Source organism: Rutidosis leptorrhynchoides, chromosome 6, assembly GCF_046630445.1.
Source record: "Rutidosis leptorrhynchoides isolate AG116_Rl617_1_P2 chromosome 6, CSIRO_AGI_Rlap_v1, whole genome shotgun sequence".
NCBI lineage: Eukaryota > Viridiplantae > Streptophyta > Magnoliopsida > Asterales > Asteraceae > Rutidosis > Rutidosis leptorrhynchoides.
Window position 1 is genome coordinate 160,857,492 of NC_092338.1, and position 21,022 is coordinate 160,878,513.

Below are 21,022 nucleotides of genomic sequence, written 5' to 3' on the forward strand. Positions count from 1 at the left end.
TGCAACGTGCACACTTAATCAATTTAACTTCATTTCTACTCTAACAACTAATTTTTAAGAGAATGGCGCATTATTATTTTGAATGCGATAACGGTAATTTTTACATGATATATGCATATGATTTATACATTTTGTGTATGAATCGTACGAACAAAAATGCACAACGTTTGAAACATCCCTTGTCAAATCAGCATGATTTTCATGTATTTAATTTGCCCGACATTTCTTATCACTTGGTGCCTTTGATCAATTTTGAAAATTGTTACAATCACTTATTAATTAATTTGATAAGGGTCATCCGCGTGCTTTTTTGCAAACATTTGATCCAATTAGATGTAAAGCATCATGACCCTAGCGACTACCTAGGTTAGTACAAGTTTGTATGTTATGAAATATTTCCATGCCTATTATTTCTACATGAATATCTTTATTATTGTTTGCAATTTAATGAGTTTACATGTAAATTGCTTCTATGTGATTATTGTGTAAGCTTCCTTTCTTTGGTGTATATTGCATTTCACGTATTTCGTGTACACCTGGCTACATTTATCACAAGCGCTCAAATCCTATGGTGCTCGCCGTCGACAATCTCGTTTGGTACAGTAACTAAGCTAATCGAGCCAAGGACACTAGTAAATCGACCCCCAATCGGGGGGCCCCTGCAAAGTTGTTGGAGTCAGTAACACCGAATCCTATAAACTGACGAAAATTACAGGAACACTGCTAAATTGCACCTGGCACGCAAACACGCTTAAAAGATGTTATATGTAAATTACGGAGTAGTGGAACTGATCATTCGTCTATCCTATCCTAATTTATATATAGTTATTAAACATTGCGCGCTATTTAGAATCTGAGCCGTTACATCGACAGAACAACACTTTGTAGAATTTTATTCATGCATTAAGTCATTTTCAGTCTGCAACCTCTTATGCCTTAATATAAGCACTATTTGACTTGAACTGCACGCGCACAGTAAAATACTAGCGCGTTCATGCCTACTTAAGGGAAGACTTTCTCTAGCTCCCGTGCGGCACAAGCCTGTTTGGCGACAGGCTAGACTATTTTACCGGAGGGCGATGGACATTGGGTTGGCCTAGCCTCACCCGAGCAGACCTAGAGCTCTGCAAGCAATGACTATCAACGAAGGCGTTGGTAGCGCCTGACCTCAATCCTAAGTGTTGGCGCACTTAGAAGACTCTTGTACGCACACACAGATGAACAATCAAAATTTATACTGTGTGCACAATAGTATACACGGAGATTGGGTGTTGGCATGCCTTGAGTATAATTACGATTAACACCGAATGTATTTAAGCCAAACATATTAACTTGTTCATTAACGATCTTACGCGCTTAATCATTATAATTATTATACTCGGCAAACAAAATCGTTCAACACGCAATAAGACTTGATTTGAGAATTTTTGTTAATATAGTTAATATGTATGATTGCAAGGGAGCTTATAATTGTCATTCGCTATATACTGTATTAAGGAAAATTTCTAAACAAATTAAAAGTCCATGGTCGCGCACAACCCATGGCATCTTTTCCAAGTCCTGGTCGCGCACAGCCCATGGCACCTTTTATCAAGTCCATGGCCGCGCACCGCCATGGAGTCTTTTACAAGTCCATGGTCGCGCACAGCCCATGGTGTGACGACCCGAAAATTTTCGACCAAATTTAAACTTAAACTTTATATGAATTCGACACGATAAGCAAAGTCTATTAAACCGAGTCTCAAAAGTTTTGAACTGTTTCATGAAATCATTTGACCTTGACCAATCCCGACGATTCACGAACAACTGTTTGTAAATAAATATGTATATATAAAATTTGATATGTATAAGTTGTTATATTATTATTATTATTATTATCATTAATAATATTAATAGTATTATAACTAATTTTAGTAGTATCATTAATAAAAGTATTATTATTATTATTATTATTATTATTATTATTATTATTATTATTATTATTATTATTATTATTATTATTACACTTATTATTGTTATTATTATTATTACTCTTATTAATATTGTTATTAGTAGTATTATTATTAATATTAGTATTATTATCATTATTAATTCTATTATTAATATTATTATTTGTTTCATTAATATTAGATATTATTATTTGCATTAAGAACTACTATTATTATAAATGGTTATTATCATTAATATTAATGTTGTTGTTATTATTAGAAAATAATACTTTTTATTATTATCAACATTAATAATACGATTATTATTATTTTTATTATTATTAGTATAATTATATAATTATTATTTATTATTATTATTAATCTAATTATTAATATTACTATTATATTTATTGATTAGCATAAATTCGAATCATAATTGCAGATAGTCTGATTGCAGTTGTTACACATCCTTGTCCAATTCTTATTCCATTAATACAGGATGCTAGTCGCTAAACAAAAGCAAACAAAACAGAATATAAATCTGTTTCAAGTCATTGTCTACCTTTATTCTATTTTCTTTCCTGATTACCAATTTGTCGATCAATCTTAACTACAATATAAATGTAATCGAATCTATACGCTGTAGTAATAGTACAATATCACATTAAATATATACAACACTGCAAGTGAGAATCGAAAACAGAAAATAAAAGATCACAGCTCGAACAGCTTCGAACACCCATGAATATCACCACCATCGACAATTCACTATCAAAATCAAACCACACCACCATGATTCAAATCACCACGTCCAACCTTTCTTGACACCAGCATCTCCACCGTGAGTTTCCACACTCTAAACCACCTAATACAGCCACATCATCGCCACCATTTTTCCTACTAATCTTCAAACCGTTTCAACTACAATAATCACCATCATTGCCAAAGCTGCATATTATTGTTGCGATCGTTTGTTGCTATTTTGTTATTCCAAGAACCAAACCCGGTTGTTTTTACAGTTTTCTTGTTTGTTGCAGCTAAACACACCTCCAACAGGCGACCCACAACAACACCACTTGAACCATCTGTGTCGCTACTCCCTTTCTGTTTTGGCAGCCCAATCATCCCTCACCTCGATTACCATGGGTAACCGCCACCACCACCTTTAGTTCACCACATACGTCTCGCTACCTCTCTTCTCTATCTCCACTTTATTATTTTTTCCTTCGTAAAAATGACCTGCAACAAGAAAGGAGAGTATTTGTTTGTTTGTGTAATGAACTTACAAAATTAAAGATGAAAGGAGTGTTACCACATACTTAATTGGGGTTGTGTTAACTTGGGTATAGTATATTAATATATGCGTTCATCATTTAGCTAGTGGAATGGCCGACCATCATTAATTTAATAAACCACTTGATGATTAAAAGAAAAAGGGGAACAAAACTTCCACAGAATGCTAGTTGTCCGGGCCACCATTTTTTTTTTCTCTTTGGTTCGGACTTTTTTTAGTTATTTATTTTGTTGAACCACAACTCACTTTTCAATGGGGCCGTAAAGATATATAGGGTGGACTGTTCGGTTTTCTTGTTAGAGAGATGAACGAACGATAGATGATATAATATAAGCACTATGATGTTAATAGCTCAAGATAGGGTCATGAACGTGTTTGGATATAGTAGGATGATGGTCAAGATAAATGATGATGATGTTTTCGAATGAATAATGAGAAGGTTATGATTTTATAATGATGAGGAGTACGTGACGTAGAAGAGGATAATGGGAGTAATATACATGATATACGTTTGGTGAAGATGATGACGATTTGATCAGGAAGATTAAGATGGCGATTTAATAATGATATGTATGATAGATTGTTATTTTATGATGATGAAACTCGTTTAAATGATGTTAAGGATGAACGATGATGATTACGGATGGGAATGATGAGGGATAGATGATGAAGAAGAAAGATACAGTCAGACATGGGTTAAAAGAATTTAATCCGAGAAATAAATCAGTAAGTAGCAGATGGTGTTCTGGTTAAGGGTGTTGTTGGGGAGCGAGAGGTCGCGGGTTCGAGCCCGGCTTGGGACAAATTTTTTTAAATAAACTTCTAAGGTTGTTTTTCTTTTTGTTATAATTATTTTTATTACTATTATTATTATTATTACTATTATTATTATTATTGTTGTTGTTGTTGTTATTATCATTGTTACTATAAACTAATATTGTTATTGTTATTATCATTATTATTACAAGTATTAAAATTATATTTATTAGTAATGCTAAAATAAGTGTTAGTTATTATTATGAATATAATTACAATTATAAATAATATTAATATTATTATCATTTTGTTACCAAGTAACTTCATTAAATATTATTAGTGTTATTATCATTAGTATTTGGTAATATTGATAAAAGTATTATTATGATTAGGATATTATCATTATTATCGTTAAGTATCAAAATTATTATTATTATTAAGTATTATGAATATTAATCATTGCTGTTATTATTACTAATGTAAGTATTAGTTATCATTTTTTATTATTATTATAACCCTAGCTACAATTATAATTATTATTATTATTATTATTGTTATTACTAATATTATTATCAAAATAAGTATTATTATTAAGTAATATGATTATCATTATTAATGAGATTTCTATTACTATTATTACAAGTATCAGTAGTAACAAAATCATTATTAGTATTATTATTAGTAAAATTATTATAATTATTAGTAAATCGTTATTATTATCAAAACTATATTTTAAACAGATAAATATTTTGAACCTAAAATATATTTGTTAAATATACTATAATTATATTAAAATTTCACATAACTACATATATTAAACCTATTAATATTATTTATATAAATACATACAATTAATAAACTATCAATTTTTAGATATAACATTTAAACAATTATGTGTATAAATATGGATATATTAATGTTACTATATAAATATTAACTATTATGAAAATATAGACAAATTAAACATACATTATATATAAATTAAAGATATAATAAATAAATTTGTTCAGTTACGATTATATGTTTTAATATATATATATATATATATAAATGATATAGGTTCGTGAATCCGAGGGCAACCCTGCATTGTTCAGTTGATCAATGTCGTCATATGTATTTTTACTACAAAATACAGTATTGTGAGTTTCATTTGCTCCCTTTTTAAATGCTTTTGCTATATATATTTTTGGAACTGAGAATACATGCGCTTTTATAACTGTTTTATGAAATAGACACAAGTAATTGAAACTACATTATATGGGTGAATGATCGAAGCCGAATATGCTCCTTTTGCTTGGTAGCCTAAGAATTAGTAAACCGATCTACTAATTGACGCGAATCCTAAAGATAATCTATTAGGCCTAACGAACTCCATCCAAAGTACCGGATGCTTTAGTACTTCGAATTCATTTTTATCATGTCCGAAGGATTTCCCGGAATGATAGGGAATATTCTTATATGCATCTTGTTAATGTCGGTTACCAGGTGTTCACCATATGAATGATTTTTGTCTCTATGCATGGGACGTATATTTATGAGAAATGGAAATGAAATTCTTGTGGTCTATTAAAATGATGAAAATGATCAATTATGATAAACTAATGAACTCACCAACCTTTTTGGTTGACACTTGAAAGCATGTTTATTCTCAGGTATGAAAGAAACCTTCCGCTGTGCATTTGCTCATTTTAGAGATATTACTTGGAGTCATTCATGACATATTTCAAAAGACGTTGCATTCGAGTTGTTGAGTTCATCAAGATTATTATTAAGTCAATTATAGTTGCAAATATTATGAAATGGTATGCATGCCGTCAAATTTCGGTGTAAAGAAAGCTTGTCTTTTAAAAACGAATGCAATGTTTGAAAAATGTATCATACAGAGGTCAAGTACCTCGCGATGTAATCAACTATTGTGAATCATTTATAATGTATATGAACGGGTCCTTTCAGTTGGTATCAGACCTGGTATAACGCCGTCCAAGTGTGGCGGGTTAGTCGTAAAGGAGGTTCTCACAGTGTTACCTGTGACGAAGCATTGACTCTTACTCCTTGAGATCCCTTACGAGGGTTGGCAGTAGCCGAGAGGCAGGCCCTAAAATCCGTATCTGAGGTACACTCAGTGGTCACCAGATGGTTAGATGGGAAGGCACTGGGTGGGACGGTGGTTGTCCCCAACTGTCTTTCAGTTGGTATCAGAGCGGCGGTCTTAGCGAACCAGGTCTTGCATTAGTGTGTCTAACTGATAGTTGTTTAGATGCATTAGTGAGTCTGGACTTCGACCGTGTCTGCATGTCAAAAGTTTTGCTTATCGTTTAGTGTCAAAAATTATTTGCTTTTCATCCTTAAAGTCTAGACACGTGTTACTGCCTCTATTGCATAGACAGTGTATAGATAAATTCATATCTTAGCGTATATGTTATTGTTACCTTTGCCTAACAGCTTCCGTAGATTCCACCGTAACTTATGGGATTTTAGTATTATATTGCATATGTAAATTATGTATTGCAAGGTACTAATCTACATCCTATAATCTATTTCTTATAAAAAATCCTTCATTTGATCGTACGATATGGATCCCTCAATTTAACGACCCGTCAAAGTACACTTGATGACCATCGTTATCTTGTTCCACAGGTTGATCACAACTCTATATGAATTTAATAAATAACCTTGCATTCTTTATTTAAAAATGATTTCCTATAAAGGAAACCTACCAAAATATGTATGTTTAGAAAAACCGTACATTATTACTTAACCAAAAGTTGACCAAAACAAAGTCAACAACATCTACTATTAAATGTATCAAAATAGAATGCAAGTTAATGTTTAACAAAAGCTGCCACCATAAATATGCAGACTCTTTAAGCACAGCGGAAGCAATCTATCATGAACCTGAGAATAAAACATGCGAGTAACTGTCAACAAAAATATTGAGTGAATTATAGGTTTAATATTGCAAACAATATTTAATTTAAATCATAAAAATTTATGTTTGAAAACATAAAAACTCCTTTTTGTACCACAAAATTATATGCTAGAAAATATATAAAAACATTATTCCATTTACCGTGAGCCACCTGGTAACCACTTAACCATTTATTTACCCTTGCCAAACACAATAAATAGTATACACCGAACAATTGTATCTACAACAAAATACGAAGTACTAAACATTCCAATTATAAATTGCTAGTGCGACTAGCTCGAAATGGGGTTGTCAAACCCGATAAATCTATCCGTAGGATTCGCGTTCACCAGTAGAAACCAGTGATTACAGTTACCAGACTAGAGAATATTTTTGTTCAACTCACAATGAATAATTTAAACCAACTTCCACATGTGTCCAAAATATAAAATAAATTGCATGTATTCTCATCCCAAAAGATTTAAAATAGAAAAATGGGACTATAACTTACCTTAAAGCAAAAGAAGTAACCACACAAGAATGCGAACAGCATACGAAGTAAAGTGATCAAGAATGATCACAACGCCGACCTATAAATAAAGCAGGTCGATATAAATAACTAACTTAGGTCAAGTCTTAGTATGATAGCTATTGTACATGTTGCAAGTAGACATAGAACAATACTTAACATGCATCGGTTTGATCGGAACAGCGTACGGACACACACTTTCTGTTTTTAGAAAGTTTCTATTTTTAGCAGGTTTCCATTTTTGGAAAGTTTCTGTTTTTGGAAAGTTTCTATTTCTGGAAAGTTTCTATTTTAGAAAAGTTTCTATTTTTGGAAAGTTTCCATATTTTGAAAGTCAACAAAAGTCAACGGAAAGTCAAAGTCAACCAAAAGTCAACTCAAAAGTCAACCTTGGTCAAACATAGTCAACATTAATTTTAAAAATGTAAGTTGTAATAATAATATAAGTTATAATGTTAACTAAAGTTAAATATGTATAATTATGTCATAACATAAGTTTAATTAAATTAAAATGAATTATTAAAGTTAACATAAGTTTAAATGATATAATTAATATAACATAAGTATTTAATCGATTAATTAAATATTAGTCATAAGATAAGTATTATTAATTAATAATAGATTTTTAATCATATCATAAGTATTATTAATTAATAATGAATTATTAATCATATCATAAGTTTCTAATTATAATTATTAAATCATAAGTATTTAATAATTAAATTATAATTAAATAATAACTAAGCCTTATAATAATTAAATAATCATTTAATCCTTATTATAATTCTTATTATAATAATCTCATAATATAATTTTAATACTTATCATAAGTATTTTCCATTAATAGCAAAGGTATTATTAATCATAAGTTTAATTAAAAGTTTAATTAAATCATAAGTAATTAATAAATGATATAATAAATATATATATCATAAGTATTAAATTAATTTAATTACTTTTATATCATAAGTAATTTAATAATAATGAAAATCATTATTTATATCATAAGTTTAATTTATAACCATAAGTTTTAAATAAAACGTTCGCCGGGTCATAACTTGAGCCTCGGGTGTCGGTTTTCGACGAGTCTTATATATATCCTCGTCCAACCAAACCACCCGACACATTAGTGAACTCAAGAACACCCTAATATCAGTCCCCAAGTCGTGACCTACAGCGATGAAGCAACTTGGAACTTCAATCCGCTCAAAATCTAGTTTTGGCCATTCTGAATGATCCGTGACTCGGATTTCGATGACCCGAACATGAATGTTCACTCAATCATCAATCCTAACCTACTAGTACACTTTAGAGCCTTCAAAAATGGTCACAAAGTCAGATCCCAACTGATTACATTCGTTTTTATATTTTAATCTCATCAAAACACCAATTTAAGCATAACTTTTGATCCGGAACTCGAAAAGAGGTGAATCAAAAGCCTAAAATTATGTACTAAATGATAGAGACTCATATATACACTTTATTTTGTCAAAATTCACAGTTAAGTTCACTGATTTTAACCAATAAGCTGCTGTCCCTATTTAATCAAACCGAAAACATGCGATAACGAGTGATTCTCTGCATACAATCATTAATCCAACAACATACAATTACTATAGCATCAACATAAGATTAAAAATAGTAAAAATAAATTAAAATTGAAAATCTAGGGTTCATGTTCATACCCAAATCAAAAATCGAGAAGAAGACGCTTAAAGATCGTGAAATAAGACACCCGAATATGTAAGCAACCTTGAGAAATGATGAACAAATGTATATGATCTTGTAGTGGCAGATTTTTGGTGTATGAATGAGCTAGGAGTCGGCCTAGGGTGAAAGAAATAGAAGAGAGAAGTTGCTAGGGTTTATTTTGGTGAAATGAATGTGAAAAATTGATTTCCAAAAAGAATGTAAGTAATAAAATGAAAAGGGTTGGGCCATGGGCATGTTTTTTTCCAAAATGGCTGTAGGATGGGCCCATACAACCCAAATTTTTATTCCTTAATTTTCTAGTTTGGTCCGAAAGCCCGAACGAAGCCCGATTCGCGAAAATAATGTTACGCGATTAAATCTTTGGAGGAATTACGCACACGCGAAAAATAAAATATATAAACACTATATATATTCATATGACATCAAAATATCATATTTAAAATAATTTGGATTTAATAATCCCAAAAGTTTAACCGTTGGTTTGAAAACCGAAAAGATTCGCCGGATAGAAATCCACGACACGTAGAAACGTACAACTTGAAATATGAATACAAATATTCATATAATACATAATAATTAATATATTATTACAAAAATAATAATATAGGTCATAGGAATGACGTGGCATGAATAACAGTTAACGGTCATTAAATAGTTAACGGTAAAAGATAACGGAAAAAGTAGGGTCGTTACAGTACCTTCCAGTTACGAAAATTTCGTCCAGAAATTTAAGCAGGTGCAGGGGTTGACTCGGCATCTGGGAACAAATGCGGGTACTTCTGCCTCATCTGAACTCCACGCTCCCAAGTGAACTTGGGACCGCGTCTGGCGTTCCATTTAACTCGAACAATAGGAATTCTACTCTGCTTGAGAGTCTTAACCTCTCGATCCATAATTTCGACAGGTTCCTCAATAAAATGAAGTTTCTTATCAACATGAAGTTCCTCCAGAGGAATAGTTTCATCGCCTCGGACAAACACTTCTTCAAATTTGACACGTGAAAAACGTCGTCAACAGCACTGAGTTCTTGTGGCAATTTCAAACGATAAGCCATGGGTCCAACTCTCTCAATAATCTCAAACGGTCCAAAAAAACGAGGATTCAACTTTCCCCTTTTACAAAAACCTATCACACCCTTCCAAGGTGATACCTTCAACATAACATGATCACCGACCTGAAATTCAATATCGTTCCTTCTCTTATTGGCATAACTCTTTTGCGACTTCTAGCGGTTCTCAAACTTACCTTAATCTGTACGATCTTCTCGGTAGTCTCATGAATAATTCCTGGACCTGTGAGTTGAGCATCCCCAACCTCATTCTAGCAGACAGGAGACCTACACTCTCTACCATACAACGTTTTAAAAGGTGCGGCTTAATACTTGCATGATAGTTGTTATTATAAGAAAATTCAGCCAGTGGCAAGTACTTATCCCAACCATTACCAAAATCAATGATGCATGCTCGTAACATGTCTTCCAACGTTCGAATGGTCCTTTCACTTTGACCATCTGACTGTGGATGATAAACAGTGTTCATATCCAATTTAGTTCCCAAAGCATCTTGTAAGGACTGCCAAAACCTCGATGTAAATCGACTGTCTCGGTCCGAAATAATAGATACGGGAACACCATGTCTAGAAACAATCTCCTTCAAATACAAACGAGTAAGCTTCTCCTTCGAATCTGTTTCCTTAATTGGAAAGAAATGAGCTGACTTAGTGAGTCGGTTAACAATCACCCAAATGGCATCATAACCACCCACAACTCTCGGTAACTTAGTAATAAAGTCCATCGTAGTACCTTCCCACTTCCACTCGGAAATCTCAGGTTGCACCAGAAGTCCGGACAGTTTCTGATGTTTTGCTTTAACCTTAGTACAGGTCAAACACTTAGCCACATAAGTAGCCACATCAGCTTTCAAGTTAGGCCACCAGTATAGCTCCTTAAGATCATGATACATCTTTCCTACACCAGGATGAATAGAGTACCTAGACTTATGAGCTTCATCTATAACAAGTTGTCGCAAATCACCAAATTTTGGAACCCAAAGACGTTCCGCAAAATACCGAGTAACATCGGTTTGTACCTTAAACTGTTTACTCAAGCCTCTGACCTTCCCGTTACGAAATTCTCCTCCTTCAAGGCTTCTTGTTGTGCCTCAAGAATCTGCCTAGCGAGGTTAATTCGTATTGTCATTTTCAAGGCTCTAAGCCTACGAGGTTCAACTCTCTCTTTTTGACTCAAAGCATCTGCCACGACATTGGCTTTTTCCCGGAATGGCTAAAGGAGTTCACTATCATAATCGTTCAACAATTCAACCCATCTTCGCTACCTCATATTCCACTGTCTTTGATCAAAGATATGTTAAAGACTTTTGTGATCAGTGTACACTGTACATTTGACCCCATATAAGTAATGTCTCCAATTCTTGAGTTCGAACACAACAACTCCCAATTCTCAATCATGGGCTGTATAATTCTGTTCATGAATCTTCAACTCACGTGACGCGTAAGTAATGACTTTCTTTCGCTGCATCAAAACACAACCAAATCCCTGACATAAAGCATCACAATAGATAACAAAATCATCATTACCCTCAGGTAGAGATAGTTTTAGAGCAGAAGTTAACTTCTTCTTCAGGGTTTAAAAAGCAGACTCTTGTTCACTCTTCCACTCGTACTTCTTCCCCTTATGCATTAAAGCAGTCTGAGGTTTCGCTACTCGTGAAAAAATCTTGAATGAACCTTCTATAATATCATGCCAATCCTAGGAACTTACGAGTCTGAGTAGGAGTCTTCGGATTTTCCCACTTCTCAATTGCCTCAATCTTGGTAGGATCAACTTGAATTCCCTGTTTACTAACAACGTGCCCAAGGAATTGAACTTCTTTTAACCAGAAAGCACACTTAGAGAACTTAGCGTACAACACTTCTTTCCTCAACAAATCAAGCACTACTTTAGACGTTCTTCGTGCTCTTGATCACACTTGGAATGGATGAGAATATCATCGATGAAAACGATATCTAACTTGTCCAGATGAGGACTACACACACGGTTCATGTGGTCCATGAACACTACAGGTGTGCTAGTCAATCCGAACGGCATAACAAGAAATTCGTAGTGACCATAACGGGTACGGAAAGCGGTTTTTGGAACATCAGATTCTTTAACACGCAGTTGATGATAACCGGAACAAAGATCGATTTTTGAATAAACAGATGAACCTTGAAGCTGATCGAACAGATCATCAATTCTAGGGAGAGGGTAATAGTTTTTAACGGTAAGCTTGTTCAATTCACGATAATTAATGCACAAACGAAACAAACCATCTTTCTTCTTAACAAACAAAACAGGAGCTCCCCAAGGGGTCGAACTGGGACGAATGAAATATAGTTGCAACAATGAAGGAAGAAATATATGGAGTAGTCACATCGGTGGCATAGATATTTAAAGCAATTCTCTCAAAGGAGATAACGCGGATCATGGACTTCCAAGTAAATTTTCATTACATTTCCGAAAGAAAGACGTACGAAAGATGTGATATTTCAATGAGAGTGAACTTCATTGTACAATGAGCGAGGAAATCTAGGATTCATCTATATTCTTAAATTTATGTGCGGATGAAAAGAACGCGAATCATGGGTTATAAAGAATGGCCGACCCCAGGTGAGATGAGTCTTCCAAAAATAATTTTGTGCACCTCAAAGTATTGAATCCTAGGATTGATGTTTATGAGGGCGTTGTGGTTGACAGCGAATATTGAGAGTAGAAACTCCTCAAACAGTCTAGTGTAATATATATCCATGATACCCACTATAACAACAGTTGGGGTAGAAACCCACCTAGCACCTTTTCTACAATAGGGTGACCACTGAGTGTACCCCAGAATATTGATTTATCGGTCCTCGTTTTGGCCATGTCCAACCATAAGAGGGTAAATTTTACGAGCGCAAAGACTTTCCAACAAATTTTATAAAACCGGCATCCAAAGTGGTGTAAGAGTTTCTATCAATGAACTTAATGGTAAGTTTCATCCTTAAACGGAGGATGAGAAGAACTGTGATCCAAACACTTTGTAGAGTAAAGCGAAAAATATGATAAAATCATTCAAAGGAGTTTTGAAAAAGCTTTAAACGTTTGATTTGACAACATAAACGGAACGAAGTTCTTAGTAAATTTAGAAGTATGTACAACGTGTACCATTTTATATAAAACAAATTGACTTAGTCAAACAGCTCCATAAATGAGTGGTCTTAAAATAATTTTTGAAGGTATGATTTAGTATATACTAGCCAAAATAGGTAAGGGTAAATATATTCATTTGAATCCATACGTACATATATGATTTTATAAATTGTATACATGACAAAATATTTCATTACTTCCATTCACCCATAAATCCCGTGAGAACCGCCCAATTAAACAAATGTGTAAAACTCCCAATGATAAACAGAGTATCTGTATTTCAGAGGTTACAAGTTGAAGTAAGATCGTGGAAGATCGAGTAAAGGACTTGAATCGTCGTGCGACATTTGACCAACAAATGTTACGAGGTCATGAAAATCAATGAGTTAAATGTTATTTTGACTATTATCAGGACAGAAGTCCTTGGGCCAAAACTGTTCCCGAGCGAAGCTGTTGCTAACAAGCGAGTTATGAAAGATAGAGCATGAAATAGATAATCTGGTTAAAACAAGCTCCTCACATATCAACAAATAAGATAATGAATATATTCCCTACCCATGTAATACATCAGAATTTCTGAATGAGTGGTGTAAAAATTTTCTTTGACTCGCTTTCTATTCCTCATGTCACAATATTGGGACTTCTTTATGAATTAACGTAATATAATCACGTTGGCCTGACGCCATTATATTTCACTAATTCATAGTTCCATTCCAATAGCACTACATGAGGTCAGGACACGTGATCAACCTCGGATTTCCACACAATTTCTCTAAAACAATTTCTTAAACAATGTGCTAAGGATAGCACAAGAGACAACAACATCATAAGTAACGAATAGGAGTAACGATGACATAAAAATGTCTTCGAAGTACCAAGAATCCCTAAAAGTCAAGAATGACGTTTTTCGATTCAAAAACCAAAGCACATAGGCACAGCGGCACAAAGGCACATAATATAACAAGAATGTTATATACCTAAACATAATAGCTGACATTGAAATGCCGAGCATTTAGAAGTCAAGAATGACATCTCATGTAATATAACTCAAATGTAATATACATAACCATAATAGATGACATAGAAATGTCGAGAATTTCAGAAGTCAAGAATGACATCCCTCGGTTTCACTACTCGAGGTGTTCTTATAAGGATAAGTTCGCATGAGTCGGAGAATACTTTTAAATCTGAATGGGAGTTCCTCTAGGATTCAGAACATAATAGGGATGTATGTATGATAACAATATACATACCAATACGATACAAATAAACACATATGATAATATATTATGGGTCGGGCTGTAGACTAGACTCACTAATGCACCCTATTAACTCGGGTAACGACATCAATGCAGTCTAATTCCCTACAACCAACGCTCTGATACCAACTTTAATGACCCGTCAAAGTACACTTGACGACCATCGTTATCTTGGTCCCACACCTTGATCACAACTCTATATGAATTTAATAAATAACCTTGCATTCTTTATTTAAAAATGATTTCCTATAAAGAAAACCTACCAAAATATGTAAGTTTAGAAAAACCGTACATTATTACTTAACCAAAAGTTGACCAAAACAAAGTCAACAACATCCACTATTAAATGTATCAAAATAGAATGCAAGTTAATGTTTAATAAAAGCTGCCACCATAAATATGCAGACTCTCTAAGCACAGCGGAAGCAATCTATCATGAACCTGAGAATAAAACATGCGAGTAACTGTCAACAAAAATGTTGAGTGAATTATAGGTTTAATATTGCAAACAAAATTTAATTTAAACCATAAAAATTTATGTTTGAAAACATAAAAACTCCTTTTTGGACCACAAAATTATATGCTAGAAAATATATAAAAACATTATTCCATTTACCGTGAGCCACCTGGTAACCACTTAACCATTTATTTACCCTTGCCAAACACAATAAATAATATACACCGAACAAGTATATCTACAATAAAATACGAAGTACTAAACAATCCGATTATAAATTGCTAGCGCGACTAGCTCGAAATGGAGTTGTCAAACTCGATAAATCTATTCGTAGGATTCGCGTTCACCAGTAGAAACCAGTGATTACAGTTACCAGACTAGGGAATATTTTTGTTCAACTCACAATGAATAATTTAAACCAACTTCCACATGTGTCCAAAATATAAAATAAATTGCATGTATTCTCATCCCAAAAGATTTAAAATAGAAAAATGGGACTATAGCTCACCTTAAAGCAAAAGAAGTAACCACACAAGAATGCGAACAGCATACGAAGTAAAGTGATCAAGAATGATCACAACGTCGACCTATAAATAAAGCAGGTCGATATAAATAACTAACTTAGGTCAAGTCTTAGTATGATAGCTATTGTACATGTTACAAGTAGACATAGAACAATACTTAACATGCATCGGTTTGATCGGAACAGCGTACGGACACACACTTTCTATTTTTAGAAAGTTTCTATTTTTAGCAGGTTTCCATTTTTGGAAAGTTTCTACTTTGGAAAGTTTCTATTTCTGGAAAGTTTCTATTTTAGAAAATTTTCTATTTTTGGAAAGTTTTCATATTTAGAAAGTCAACTAAAAGTCAAAGTCAACCAAAAGTCAACTCAAAAGTCAACCTTGGTCAAACATAGTCAACATTAATTTTAAAAATGTAAGTTGTAATAATAATATAAGTTATAATGTTAACTAAAGTTAAATATGTATAATTATGTCATAACATAAGTTTAATTAAATTAAAATGAATTATTAAAGTTATCATAAGTTTAAATGATATAATTAATATAACATAAGTATTTAATCGATTAATTAAATATTAGTCATAAGATAAGTATTATTAATTAATAATAGATTTTTAATCATATCATAAGTATTATTAATTAATAATGAATTATTAATCATATCATAAGTTTCTAATTATAATTATTAAATCATAAGTATTTAATAATTAAATTATAATTAAATAATAACTAAGCCTTATAATAATTAAATAATCATTTAATCCTTATTATAAGTCTTATTATAATAATCTCACAATATAAGTTTAATACTTATCATAAGTATTTTCCATTAATAGCAAAGGTATTATTAATCATAAGTTTAATTAAAAGTTTAATTAAATCATAAGTAATTAATAAATGATATAATAAATATATATATCATAAGTATTAAATTAATTTAATTACTTTTATATCATAAGAAATTTAATAATAATGAAAATCATTATTTATATCATAAGTTTAATTTATAACCATAAGTTTTAATTAAAACGTTCGTCGGGTCATAACTTGAGCCTCGGGTGTCGGTTTTCGACGAGTCTTATATATATCCTCGTCTAACCAAACCACCCGACACATTAGTGAACTCAAGAACACCCTAAGATCAGTCCCCAAGTTGTGACCTACAGCGATGAAGCAACTTGGAACTTCAATCCGCTCAAAATCTAGTTTTGGCCATTCCGGGTGATCCGTGGCTCGGATTTCGATGACCCGAACATGAATGTTCACTCAATCATCAATCCTAACCCACTAGTACACCCTAGAGCCTTCAAAAATGGTCACAAAGTTAGACCCCAACTGAATACATTCGTTTTTATATTTTAATCTCATCAAAACTCCAATTTAAGCATAACGTTTGATCCGGAACTCGAAAAGAGGTGAATCAAAAGCCTAAAATTATGTACTAAATGATAGAGACTCATCTATACACTTTATTTTGTCAAAAATCACAGTTAAGTTCACTGATTTTAACCAATAAGCTGCTGTCCCAATTTAATCAAACCGAAAACATGCGATAACGAGTGATTCCATGCATACAATCATTAATCCAACAACATGAAATTACTATAGCATCAACATAAGATTAAAAACAGTAAAAATAAATGAAAATTGAAAATCTAGGGTTCATGTTCATACCCATATCAAAAATCGAGAAGAAGACGCTTAAAGATCGTGAAATAAGACACCCGAATATGTAAGCAACCTTGAGAAATGATGAACAAATGTATATGATCTTGTAGTGGCAGATTTTTGGTGTATGAATGAGCTAGGAGTTGGGCTAGGGTGAAAGAAATGGAAGAGAGAAGTTGCTAGGGTTTATTTTGGTGAAATGAATGTGAAAAATTGATTTCCAAAAAGAATGTAAGTAATAAAATGAAAAGGGTTGGGCCATGGGCATGTTTTTTTCCAAAATGGCTGTGGGATGGGCCCATACAACCCAAATTTTTATTCCTTAATTTTCTAGTTTGGTCCGAAAGCCCGAACGAAGCCCGATTCGCGAAAATACCGTTACGCGATTAAATCTTTGAAGGAATTACGCACACACGAAAAATAAAATATATAAACACTATATATATTCATATGACATCAAAATATCATATTTAAAATAATTTGGATTTAAAAATCCCAAAAGTTTAACCGTTGGTTTGAAAACCGAAAAGATTCGCCTGATAGAAATCCACGACACGTAGAAACGTACAACTTGAAATATGAATACAAATATTCATATAATATATAATAATTAATATATTATTACAAAAATAATAATATAGGTCATAGGAATGACGTGGCATGAATAACAGTTAACGGTCGTTAAATAGTTAACGGTAAAAGATAACGGAAAAAGTAGGGTCGTTACACTCAACCAGTTCGAATTCCTCGAATTCCGACAGTTATTCCGACATGGATGTTCACCTAAGCTCCAGAAGCAACGTCACCAGAATGAATCAACCAATCAGCCATCCCCAATTCATTTAATGGGTTCATAGTCGACTTAATCAATGGAGACGCGAAGAAGGCGATCCCTTCCACCAACCGAATTCACCTATTGGCGAAGAACCTGAAGCACTTACCGGTGAACCAGTCTGAAATATCATTTTCACCCTCATTTCCCGAATATCTCGTCATGATTACATAATATCTCAGATTCTAAACCTTATTCATTCGCTCGTTCTTACCGACAATCATCCCGAGTAATCAAAGAAGTCAACGAGCTTCGCGCCTGAGTAATGATTTTTGGAGAATATGGTGCAAAATTTACCAGCTTCAGCAACAACACCGGCACCAACAGTACCATCAGTAACAGCACCTGTACCATCAACAACCCATGCCTCAACATCTCATTCTGTACCTCGAGTATAATCATCGTTCTACGTATTGTTCTACATTAATTATCTTCGTTCTTCATGGAGATTATGTAATCTCTAATGTTTTAGAGATTATGTGTGATGACCCGGATTTTTCTGACTACTTGATTATACTATTTATATGATTTAATAATTTCGACATGATAAGCAATGAATTTTAATAAGTCTTGAACCTCTGAAAAGAATTTTATATAAGCAGTTGACAGACAATTGACTGGTCCCGAGATCATACAGGAGACTACTGATAAGATTGTGCAAATCAAGGAGAGATTGAAGACCGCCCAAAGTCGTCAAAAGAGCTATGCTGATGTTCGAAGGAAGCCGTTAGAATTTCAGGTTGATGACATGGTTATGTTAAAGGTGTCACCTTGGAAAGGTGTAATACGCTTTGATAAGAGGGGTAAATTGAACCCAAGATACGTAGGACCATTCAAGATCATCGAACGTATTGGACCGGTGGCTTATCGACTTAAGCTACCACAACAACTTGCTGGAGTACACAATACCTTTCACGTCTTGAACCTAAGGAAATGCCTTGCAAAAGAAGACCTCACTGTTCCTCTTGAAGAAATCCAAATCGACGAGAAACTACATTTTATAGAAGAGCCTGTCGAAATCATGGACCGTAAAGTCAAACATCTCAAACAAAGCAACATACCTATAGTTAGGGTTCGTTGGAATGCTCGAAGAAGTCCCGAGTTCACTTGGGAAAGAGAGGACCAGATGAAACAGAAGTATCAACATCTGTTTACAAACACCGCCCATTAAATAGGTACTACTTCAAATTTCGGGATGAAATTTCTTTAACGGGTAGGTACTGTGATGACCCGGATTTTTCTGACTACTTGATTATACTATTTATATGATTTAATAATTTCAACATGATAAGCAATGAATTTTAATAAGTCTTGAACCTCCGGAAAGAATTTTATATAAGCAGTTAACCACCCTTTTATTCCTACGATTCATGAACGTCATAACTTGTATTAATTATATATGTGTGTATATATACATATATTTAACTTGAAAATATGATAATTAAATATCTCATTAAGTATATTAACAACGTATTATTTATATATATATATATTTTTTCATACTACTAATTTAAAGAGTTTTTGAACAATATATATGTTACTATTTAAACGACGTAATTAACTTAAATTAAAATGTATGTACATACAATGTATTACGAGTGTAAATACATCCTTACAAGTATTGAATACACTTTATAATATACCAATACATATAAAGGATAGCTATACTCGTATTTCTGTTCAATTTTCTCAAGAATTCTACTCGCATTCATACGGTATTTTTACCCATATTATACACAGCTTCTAGAAGTATTTACTATTGGTATATACCAATAGAAATCTGCAATTATTTGTGTAATATTTCATCCATGACCTAATCAATTTAATATGTCATCCATGACTTAATATATTTTAACTTATCTTAGATATTTTCACTAAAAATTAAATTTTCAAGCCTATAAATAAGCACCATTTCTAACTCATTTTTACACACACTTGCAAGAACTCTCTCAAGTTTTGTTCTACTACTTCTTTCCAGTAACTTTACATTCTAAACTTAAGGTAAAAACTCTACTTCAACTCTTGTTCAATTCATATGTTTTTAGCTATCTATATAAGAGTTTATAAACTAGAACATAGTTTAGTTGATTCTAAACTTGTTTGAAAAACTAATCTAATCTTTCTAACTTAACTCTAATAACACTTATTTATATGTATTATGATGTTATATTAAGTTAATATAAGAACTTATAACTTGTACATATGAAGAACACCTTGAAACTTAACATATATCCTTTAATCTCCATTCGGTAAAAAGCGGACTGTTTTGGGTTGGGAATTAAAAACCTATCTTAGACTTTGAGTTCGAGGCTAAGATATGTAAATAAGACTTCCAGTATTTTTTCATGATTTTAGACAAATTTGAAGTATTTTATCAAAAATCATATATTGGGTGGATGCCGGGATTTTCCTAAATCTGCCCACCGACACAAAAAGAGGGTAAAGCTCTAAAAATTACTATTTGGGCTGATATTTTCGAATTGGTTTTGTTAAATTTACTTCTTAAGGAATCCATAGCAATTTGATTCACTTTAAACGGAGTTGTAATGAATATTTGGCGAGTAAAACAAAATCTGCTAAAATTAACGTTGTATGGACGAAATTTATATTATAAAAACTATATTAACCATATCCTTGCTAACTTTTCCTATATCCTATATATTTGGACATGTTATCATTAGTATAACAAAATATTATAATCTTGGTTAATTCCGAGATTGTATATATATAATAATCTTGGTACGTTCCATGACAATACGTGCACAATACGTTTTGATAAATCCTAAGACAATACGTACACAATACGTCTTAGTTAATTCTAAGACAATACATATACAATACGTCTCAGGATTAATGCAAGACAATACGTACACAATACGCTGTGGGGTAATTGTTAAAATACAATGCAAATTTAGAATAATATGGAATTAGTAAATGTATATGGGTAAAATATCTAGATATTAATA